The sequence below is a fragment of the Gallinula chloropus genome (genome assembly GCF_964237585.1).
Source record: "Gallinula chloropus genome assembly, chromosome: 17".
Taxonomy (NCBI): domain Eukaryota; kingdom Metazoa; phylum Chordata; class Aves; order Gruiformes; family Rallidae; genus Gallinula; species Gallinula chloropus.
In genome coordinates this window covers 13,468,187-13,479,108 of record NC_140102.1, presented here as the reverse complement: position 1 = coordinate 13,479,108, position 10,922 = coordinate 13,468,187, and the positions used below count along the sequence as shown (strand labels likewise).

The following is a 10,922-nucleotide window of genomic DNA, read 5'->3' as shown; positions in this document are numbered from 1 at the left end:
AAAATGTAAAGTAGACGTTTGTAATCTTTTACCATTTGGGGGTTATTTGTTCCCAGGATTCATCTGAACTTTGGATTATTATTTTGTTTGTTCTTTTTAAATGGGCTGTTTTTATCCAGGGGCGTTTCTTCCCCAGAAACCTGGTTCTAAGCAAAAATTTAAAATAAAAAAAGGGCAGCAAGGAGTAGTTTTCATCTGGTGTCTTTTATTTAATTTTTTTAAGTTAAGAGAAGCTGGTGACATATTTATACGTTTTTGTGCAAAATAAATGAATGGCAATAGATTTTAAAGAAAAATCTTATGTACTTCAGTGTGAAAAGTTCTGTATAATATTTCCCTTAAATATGCATTATTTTACTTGTGAGTTTTTTACTGAATTAATCTGAAATGTACAAGCCCTGGCTTTCCTACAGAGTGAAGAAAGTTATTTTATTTTTTTTTTTAATTTCTAACTTTGGAAATTCATGCCTAAATCAGAATTATTATTACAGTTGTTTGAGCTAAAGGGAGAGGGAGGGCGGGGAATGTCCAGCATGCTTGTATGTATATTTCAGAACCTTTTTTAAATGTAAAAGCTGTACATTTCTGGGGAGTTCTGAATTTCTTTTTGGTTTTTTGTTTTTGGTTTGTTTTTTTTTTTTCTCTGAGCATTTTGCAGTGAGCTTCTTTTATATATAGCTGACAATTTGAAAGAAAACAAAAAAAAAATGTGAAGTTCATTTTAAATCTACAGTATATCGCTGGTACAATACACTAAAAAAAGACTTTGATAAAAAGAAACAATAATAATAAAGACCTCCATTTTAAATGTCATTCATATATACCTTGTGGATGAGAGCTATATACTTTTACACACTTTTTTAGATGAATAAATTATTGAATTACTGAAACTGTTGGTGGAGTTTTATTTTTATGAGCGTTTTTCTTACAAGCATTGCTGTGAAGGCAGGCTGGCATTACTAGGTATAGAGTGCATGGGATGGGAATGGAACTGAAGTCAATTTAAAGGCTCATTAATTAAAGTTCAGTTTCTTTTGAGACGGGCAGCGCTGCTGTCCCTGAGTCTCGATGTGCTGCTGAAGCCTCAGCTTGGCCGGGCTGCTCTCAGAGTAACGAGGTGCAGGGGAACGTAGAAGGGCTCACTCTGCAACAGGGGCTTCCCTAAACTGCCATCAAAGCCAAGGAGAAGAGTCCTACTTCAAGTCCTGTCTGCTGAGAGGGAGGATCCAGCAACACTCGTGTAGATGGCGAGATGAACGTGTGAAAGTTCTGCTGGGGGGTGGGTGGAAGTGACCTGGGCTGAGGGGGGGACACGTGAGCTGTGGTTGCTCTCCCTTCCCAACTGCAATCACAGGAGCCTGGCAGGGACAGATGGGATGTCTCTGTATACACTTGTCTCTGTACACAGTCTGTAGCAAGAGGTTCCAGTGGCATGCCAGGCTGGTGGCCTCCTCCCCTGGGGTAACTGAAGTCAGCTCTGGATGAGAGGATGACAAAACCAGATCTGCCACTTCGGGCTGCTCAGAGCAGCTGTACAGTCGCCATCCTGGGGGAGGTGAAGCTGACTGGACACGTCCTCGAGCAGCCTGGTCAAACTACACCTGCTTGAGCCAGGAGCTTGGTTGGACAGAGGCGCCAGAAGGTCCCTTCCAAAGCAAGTGTTCAGTACGGAGCAGGTTCACGTCTGAACAGAGACAGGATGAATTAACAACCTGACCTTGAGCCCTTCCACAGTGTGACACCTTACAAAGCCCAGGGTCTATTTTGCATTCATCTCATGTAAGAGTAGTTCTGGAACACTGAGAATCCTCAGGTAATGTAATATCTGAGCTTAAAGAAATGACAAACCTGTGACCCACCTTGGTGTATTTTAAATACCACAGCCCTTGCTTTACTCTTGAACAAGAAACAAATCAAAGCAAACTACAACCTGCCCATCCTTTCCTTCCAGCTGCAACTACACCATCAGCTGTGGGTTGCCTGTGCTGTTGGTGGGAGCCTTCTGTCATCAGCAGTGCTGCCTGTCAAAATGAGACGAGGGTTTCCACAGACCCGAAAAGACCCAACATCTGTAGCTCACTCTCTTGTGAAGTGTCCTACAAGAACTCCTTTTCCTTGAAGAGACAGGGCCCACGTTTGCCTCCAGCTCCTGTGACAGTATCAAGGGATTGCCATCAGTTTCATGGCTGCTTAGTTGGCCACTTGGGATTCCAGTTACAAAAACAGTCCCAAAGAGTTCAAGCTTCTCTCTTGATGTTCACTCTGTTCTTATAGAATAGTTACACTTCAGCTTTCCATTTGGAGTCCTACAAGCTGATGGCATTATGGCAGAGCAGTATATTTGCATATATGCATATATTTTGGTAAAACTAGCAGGTAACTATTCTGTTCCAAGAGGACTGTAAGGAAAAGGTGAATGCAAACACTAAAATCTCAGTTGGTTTGTAGCAATGGAATATTTATGAAGACCGTGGTGAATGGTCTCTTTAAGACCAATGAAGAAATTGGGTTTTAAAACTCAGGGCTGCTGTTAAACTGCTTTTCTTTTTCCAAATGCTGTTTCTATTTTTGGCAAATCATCCACCTGAAAACAGTGTAAGTACATTGAAAGCATCTGAAGCTGTGAAAGTCAACCCCAGCTGTGCGGTCAGTATCTCACCATTTCTAGAGGAAACAGAAACAGCCCTGAGATCCTAAAATGAGAAGTCTTTTGGTCTCTGACAACAAAGCAAGGCTGTCAAAACATTGTGCTGCTTCCACTTCCCTATTTTGAAACTGAACCTTAAAACTTTAACTAATGTTGATGCACATGATGGAGCATTGCTGGGATGGCTGGACACCTCCCTGCCCATGGGAAGTGGGGAACTAATTCCTTGTCTTGCTTTGCTCCTGTGTGTCCCTAATGGAGGGACATTTCAGGGATCAGATCTGAAACATGAGCGGAGGTTTTTCTGAGGAGGGACAGAACTGTTTGGCCTCTACCTACCCACCCTTTCCAGCTCCATCTTAACAATTGGTAAAAATCTACATGGTCCAGGTGGAGACTCTGCACCAGCTTTGGTGGAATCTGGATCAAGCCCAAGATGAGTGGGTCCTTACAGAGCTTGGGGATGGGGGGGGTGGGGGGGTGGGGGGGTGGAATTCTGCAAGGGCTCACTGGTCCAGAGAAACAAAGCAAAGGGCAAACTCTATGAAGATGCTGTTATCTTTGCACTTCATTAGCAGAAGGATCCCTTGCTGGTTCCTCAGGGCAGATGGCAATCCAGCCCTGCTGCGATGTGATTCCCATTTGGCTACTGGGAAGATGAAGGGGAGCTTTACTGACTGGGTGTGCAAAGCCACACACAAGGTCTTAAATTCCAGCAGCTGTCACTTCATCCCAGTTCTCAGCTTCTCCCAGCCCTGCCCAGGCAGGGAACAGCAGGAGCCTATAGCAATTCTGGCACTGCTAGCAAGGGATCAGAACCTTAATGCTACCAAATGTTTATGTCAGCAAGACTTGGTATGATGCTGAACAGACTGTTCCCCCCACAGGTGCCAAAGCAGCAGTCCCACAGGGCTTTCCAGGGCATGTAGAATCCTTGGTGCTGTTTTCATGAACTCTGAAATATTACTCTTCAAACACCCAAAATGAGATGACACCAACGTGTGTGCGAGGCCACCTCTGAGCAGACTGCCCTGAGCTGCCACTGACAGATCCACCGTACCGAGGAGCCCACCCAAGTCAGCGTTGGGACTCCCATTCCCACATCACTCAGCACAGCAGCTTTCACCCTGGTTCTCGACTGGGGCTTGTCAGCCAGCTGGCACTGCAGACATGCTGAAAGCACGTACAAAATACCTTATATAAGCTTATTTATCTGCATCAGCATTCGCTTTTTGGCCTGTTAGAGCTGCTTAAGGCCTTTCAAAATTATGACACCATTAAAAACCAGACCCAAACAATGCTTCACGGCCAGGCCCCTTCCAGAAAGCCAGCATGTCCACGCTAACTGCTAGAGCTTACAACAGAGTCTTAGCACAATAATCTTTCTTTCATAGTCTTCCAACAACAAGGGCAACACCTGCTGGAATTCAGGGGTTACCCCTGCTTCCTCTACAGAACCTGCACACAGCGCCCAGACTCTGCCAGGTCCTTCACAAATGGCATTCGTTTCCCTTATACCATACATCAGGTGCACCTGGAAAGAAGTCCTACCAGCCTGACGCTCTCTTGGCTTTCTAGTTCAATATTGTGCCGTTCTGAAAAAGTCAGGCTGGCATAACTCTAGGGACAAACCGCATTCCCAAACACATCACCACTACCTGGAGGCTTCTGAGCACTCCCTGCCAACGTGCCCAGCAGCAGAGTCCCACTTAAAAATGGAACAGGACTGAAGCACAAGAACCTCACAGGTCCCCGCCGGTCTGTAGCACCTGACCCCGCGCATGAGAGGAAACATGTTTTAAAGTTTTCACATTGTTTTTAAATGTTGCAGTTGGCCTTTTGGCGCCGAGGGGCTCTGGGTCAGCTCCCGGCCCCGGCCCGGCTGTGCCGAGCCTGCTGCGCTGCCGCCGCCGCCATGCCCCTGGGCTTCCAGCAGGGGTCAGGCTCTGACGGCGAATGCAGCCCCGCGCCCCCGGCCAGCGGCTGGGAACACCCCCGGCACCCTGCGCCCGGCACCCAGCGCCGGCATTAAAGGTCAACCACGCGAACAGGGCCGGGGTCGCTGGTCAAAGCGCTCCACCCCTGCTTGTAATGAGTTTTGGTGGCCGTTCCATCGGCGCCTGAGGAAAAGCGGCGAGAAGCAGGCGATGGGGTAAGGTGTGCGCGGCAGGGCAGGGAGGCCGTTAATCCCAGCAGCGTAATGGGCCGTGGAAGTGCTAAAAGAAAGGTGCTGTGAGCAGCCCTCCTGGCTGCGGGGCCGCGCAGCCTTTCGCTGTTACAAGTAATTGCCCTTGTAGCTCTTTCCCCATCAGAAGCCGGGAGCGTGTGGGGAAGGCGTTGTGCTGCAATGACACACACTAGTGCACAGCTGGATTGTCCAGCAACGGGCAGGAGAGAGAAAAGAAACCAGAGTGGGGACACGGCACGGCCAGCGCTGGAGCCCGGGCTCAGGGTGACTTTAGACATAACTAGCAGGGAGTCCAAGTGGAAAACAACACATGCTTCAGAGAGGGCCTGTCTCATCAAGATCCATGTTGTTCTCCTTGCCACAGGACAGCGGGAGACAGGACACCCCTTCTTTGCTGCTAGCAGTGGCATGAGAGGGTTCCCCCCTGGCGTGTTTGCCCTTTTCCTAGCACGTTATGTTGCTGACTTGTTTTTTGATGTTGGGCCTTTTAAGCTAGTGAGATGTTGCTTCTGCTTGAAAGAATCATTCTTCCTATAAGCCTATGCAAGTGAACACACAGTACTCTTTCCACAAGTACATTTTTGCATGGGGAGGGGGGAACCTTCCATCCCTAAACAATCCCAGTCAGGAGCAGAGAGAGCACGGGGGTCACAGACAAACAACAGAGAAAGGTGAATTAGAGAAGGAAGAAGCTGAGTTAAAATGTTTCAACAACTAACCTGAGAATACTGGTGTGTAGGAAGAGGCCCCATTCTACCAACTGTGGCTTCATTTTCCCAGAGTAACTTTTGTTAGGTTAGTAGGGGAACTCAAGAGTTCATCCCTCTGTTCTTACAGGCAACACAAACCCTTTGGTGCAGTCTGCAGCTTCCTGATGAAGCAGTGGGACTGAGGGTGGCCTCTGCTACATTTGCAAGACTCTAATCTGTAGGGCCCTCCACCACAATTATTTTCTTGTTGCTTTTGACACTTGTCACCTTACGTTCTTTCTAAGCACCTTGGTGTAAGACCCAAGGCCCCTCTTCAGTCTGCACTCCCTTTTCCTTAAAAAATAAGAATGGAAAAAAATTTCTATCCAATGCCATTGCAAAGGAAAACCTGAAAGCAAAACCCCTCACTGAAATGAGCAACTCAGAAATTAGGTTTTCCTTCTTTTATACAGCTTGGAAATAGAGTTTCACAGACATTACCATCAAATCAATGAAGAAGGCAAGCAGGAGGCAGCCTGTGGTACCTATGGAGGTGAGGGGCACCGGCAATAAGCATTAATGCATAACCCTGCTAGCCTGAGGCCAAGCAGCCACGGAATGGAACTGCTGTTCCAAGCTCCTGTGCAGCTGTGATCCACTAGGATTTTAAAAAGCATGCTAAAAGGATAGGGAGGAAAAATCTAAACTCTTCCAGAACTGGTGTGTGATACTGGGCAAACTGTTGGCCTTGTTACTCCTCATCTGTGTAACAATCATCCTGATAATGATACACCTGTCTAGATCTGTGGTCCATTGTAAGAGAAGGAGCCTCAGACAGAGGAATGCAGAGCATCAGTCTGCAACCTTCAGTCAATAGAGTAAGGTTGTATAAGATTATGCAGGACAATGGAAACTAGAACTTCTTGCAAAGACTTACAGAAAGACACCATGATGTTGAGCAACCACCCACTGAAATGTCAGATGGAATTCATAGTAACACAACAAAACATTTCAAAAGCTCATGCCAAACACATAGAAGTGAGTTGTGTCTGAACCAGGATACAAACTTAGGATGTAAGATAAAGTAGGATGTAACATGCAAAAGATCTCAGTCACTGTAGGCATTTCCATGAATAAAAAGTAGCACTGGGCTACTTCTGAGACTTCCAGTCACGTCCAGCTGTCTGTAGCCCAAACTCTCTATCCATGAATTATGCTCTGGCTGGTGGAGAGGCTGGGGAGGAGAATAACATGGGGCAAAGGCAGCTTGCTGATCTGTGACCACAACGAGCCAGGTGAACCTTTACTGTTTTGCATTGTGAAACCAAGCTGAAGCTTCCAGCAAGGAGCAAATACCAGCTGAAGGATCAAAGTGTGAACTCTTGAGATTAATCTGAGCAGGCAACAGGAGATCAGGCATCCAGCTGCTGGCTGGACTAAGGACCAGATCAGTACAGAGATGGGACAGGGAAGGAGGATCTTCATCTACAAAAGGTCTGCTTTTTCTCTCTTTTACATTGTGTCAAGGAATCAGAGGAGGAACTGCAAAAACTAGGCCAACTTTTTTCAGAGCTCCATGCCCTGCCTGACTGATAGAAAAGAAAGAAGGCCATGGAAGTGTTACACTCAAACCAGACATGTGCAGTGTGTTAGGCCCACACAAGAGTGAGCACTTCTCCAGCCAGGAACACAGCCACTGGGCAGTTTTCCTCAGTCACCTGGACCAAGTTCTGAACATCTCCAAAGAGTGACAGGGGGGTTCCTCCCACCAGCACAGAGGGAGTTTCTTTACTGATAGTGCCTGATAGGTTCCCACGCAGCAAGCTGGTAAAGTTTAAATTATCTGCCTCAGAGCAGCAAGGGACTGATGTGCCTGAACTCTGTAAGGTCTGAATTACTCAAATGCCTCCTCTGACTTCAAGACTTTGGAAATAAATCAGAAAGGAGCTGATTATTGGCAAGCTCACACCCTGCTCCCCCAAAGGCTCAAGGACCCAGGCATGGTGTCTTTGCTCCAAAAGAAGACCTTGCAGTTGTCTGTCGTGCCTGCCTCTCAACAAGTGGTCTCCCTTTCCTAGCGATTTTCACCCTGGCAGCATTTGGCCCTCAACACACATCAACTGATACATAATGCTTGTCTGGACACATTTGGACCAGTTCTGATTCTCTGCCCCTTTCTTCTCTCCCTGGCTTTCCAAATAGCCATCCACAGCTGTTTACTTTGGCGACGCCTGCTTAAAAAAAATAGGCTCACTGAAAAGGAAAAATCCATTAGGAAAAGCCAGCTGAGTGCTAAAAGGCCCCTAATCAGTGGAAAGTTTAAAAAGCACCGCTCTGAGAGAGGCTGTGGTGCCTTTCCAACACCTTCACAGCAACGTGTGAGGCTATGACATGTCAAAGTGAAGCCCCAAACACAGGCACTGTGCCAAGAGGACTGGTTTCGTTAGGGCTAAGGGGAAGCATCCATGTCCGGGTGGGTGGTGCGGAGGGGAGCGCTTGTGTGGAAACAACCGCATTGGAGCAAGGAAGTGCAATCAAACTGCTAGGATTTGCCCTGGCTGGTTACAGCACACAGCCTTGGCTATTCTTCTCAGTCAAAAGTCAAATGAGAGGTTGTTTTCTTTTCTTTCTACAGCTCAGAATTACACCTTGACCCAAGCAGGAATTAAAATTTTAAGGGCCAACACAGGTCCAAGTAAGGGGATGTCAGCAAAGCCAGCTGGGGCAGAACAGCAGCGCTAGAGGAGGAGCTGGTGCTGTGGAGAATGAAATATCCTCAAAACCCTTCCCTTCCTTGATGTCTGAAACAGTAAGTTCAGTCAACAGCTGCAGAAAGCAGGGGATATATTTCACAATAAAATGCAGCTACCCAAGAAACAGCTCTCAGCTACTGATCCCAAAGTGACAACCCACCGGTCACTTCAGCTATCCAAGGCACCTGATGCCCCAGTCTCTGGGTAGGCTTCACGTGCTCTGGGTTGTAGAACTCTCTGTATTTCAGGCCACCATCCCCTAACATTTCTCAAGTCCACCAAATTACAGATTTCAAAGCATCGTGCAGAAGTCAACAAACTGCTCCTTTCAGAGCAGCCACGTGGTTTTCTTTCAGGGAGTGATCAAAATATTTGTAATGAATCTGCTGCTCTGTGAACTGGTTTTCTAAAGCTTGACAGGAACAGGATTAGGTTTAGTCACTTCTTCACCTTCTGTAATTCCTAATGCAGCATGCACTGAAACTCGGGCACAATTCAGCTTCTAGACAGTCTATGCCATTACTGTACGTGCAGCCCAAAGGTGAGCCTGCAGATCAGGAAAACCTACTCACACTCATTATGTGTTGCCAGCTGAGCTGTGTGTGTGTGTGTGTGTGTGTGTATGTGTGTGTGTGTGTGTGTGTGTGTGTGTGTGTGTGTGTGTGCTTTACAAGCTTGTCTTCAACTCCAGGTAATCACACCATATCCACAGCCCAAATCACTGCCGTGACACTGTTCAGAATCTCTGCTATCAAGCTGAAGACACCAGTGTATCTACATAATAGCCAAGCATGGACTATACTACAGAGCAGCCCTTATTTGCATGCCATAGCAAACACAGCAGGTTCAAATTGCTGGAGTGGAATATACTCTTGGAAGGTGCTTTGAGTATTGAAATTAAAACCTTTAATTTTCCACAGAAGAGAACAAGGATTGGGTGAAGGTCTTGGACTGGTGCTACAGTGTCCTATTACAGTACATGTGATCTCTTCTGCTTCTCAAGATGAAGAATAGGTAATGAAATTTGACTACTTGAGGCAGAGGGAAAAGGGAGACACGAAAGAGAAGGGTGTTTTGATACCACACTTGGAGCTATTTTTTGTCTTCCACATAAGCTATGTAGACATCCCCATTCTGCACATGCCTAAAAAGGTAGCAGTAATTGAAATTATATTGGGGTACATATAAAGCCATATGAGAGGTGGAGGTCCCATTATGTAAGAGGCTTTCAAAGTCTGATCTTGTCCTGAAGGGGAACAAACTTGCTTCCTCCTCCAATCCCTTTGGAAACTTTCAGTGAAAGAAACTCAGAATTCCCCTATTGTTTTGGGATGTTCAAAATGCCTTAGTGTCAACTTTGAAGAACGCTGCATTTATACAGAAAAGCAAAAAGGTATTTCTGGTTCCCTCAGAAGTCTTCCCACAACTCGATTTTTTTTTACAGAGTAAAATTCTAGTGAAATATCCTGAACTGAGAAAGCCCTGGAAGTTCAAAGAAGTATCTATGACACTATGAAAATTTAATCAACAAGCCCTAGATGAGATCTATACAGCCAGGAATGATTTAAGTACAAAGAATGCAGCATAAACTGAGTTTCTCTTCTAGCAATTAAAAAATAAACTGATATGGGAGAATAAAACCATCTGTGTCCTGAACTTTTTATCATCTGTTACAGACAGCTGTAGTAAGTCCCATTACCCTCGAATGGGCAGAAGGAGCAGATAGAGATGAAATGCCTTTGAATTAAGTGATTAAACTTTCTGAAACAGCCTCCATCCTACCAACCAAATCTGGAAGTAGCCAGCACGCCTGCCTGAGCAGACACAGCAGTCTGAGTTTTTCTGAGAAATCCTGTACTGTTGACAATGTGTAAATATGTTGTTATAGTAAAACACCCCCATCCAGGCAAGGCTCAACCCATTTCAATTATCTTCTTGTTAAAGGACTTGCTACATTCAGTGTTTTCACCTGTCTCTGCTGCCAGCCAATCCTAAATTACCATCTGTTTCTCTTGCTGATCAATCCCATTCAGCCTTTCAGGTACACACAGACCTATATAAATGCACGCAGCTGTCCTCTGCCTTTCCTGGCTCTGTGGGCCTTGGGGGTTAGGCTCTGGGGTATCTTTTTTCAGTTTTGGGTTTTTTTTTTTTTTTAAATTGTTTGGGGTTTCTAAGCAGTTCATGTTTAAGGAGCTGTTGCTAATCTCCAGAATAGGTTTCCAGCTACAGCAGCCTGTAAGGTAAGAATACTTTTGTGCTGATGAAACTTTCCATGTGTGTTGGTATTTTTTCTGCTGTCCTGTGCAGTGATTTGGTTGGGATGTTTTTGTTTATTTGGAAGGACATGTGCCAGACAAAAATGTAGCAGGCTTGCTTTCTCACGTGGAGCCATGCAAGGATTATAAACATACACCTGGTTGCTAATAGCTTGTTGTTTTTTGGTTAAGAGACTGGTTTGGTTTGGACTGCTACTTGAATCTTTCTGATGTAAAATGTTGTCTGAAGGGCAAGCCTTAAGCTCGTGTGAGCTTACAGAAGCTGCCTTTGCTCATGAATACATGGAAGCAAACAGTTCCTGTGCCCCCCATGTTGTTAAAAGTAATTGAGAATCTCCTGCATTGATAAACATAGTCATTCTGAAA

The 10,922-nt window shown here is 45.8% G+C and overlaps 1 long non-coding RNA gene across 1 annotated transcript; it reads left to right on the top strand.

Annotated features, from left to right (window-relative positions):
- Nucleotides 1–4,681: 4,681 nt before the first annotated feature.
- LOC311198227 lies at nucleotides 4,682–9,753 on the top strand. The gene is made up of 3 exons (XR_014617689.1): nucleotides 4,682–4,799; nucleotides 9,198–9,291; nucleotides 9,722–9,753. It is a non-coding gene; the product is annotated as an uncharacterized lncRNA (long non-coding RNA).
- The last annotated feature ends 1,169 nt before the right edge of the window (nucleotides 9,754–10,922 follow it).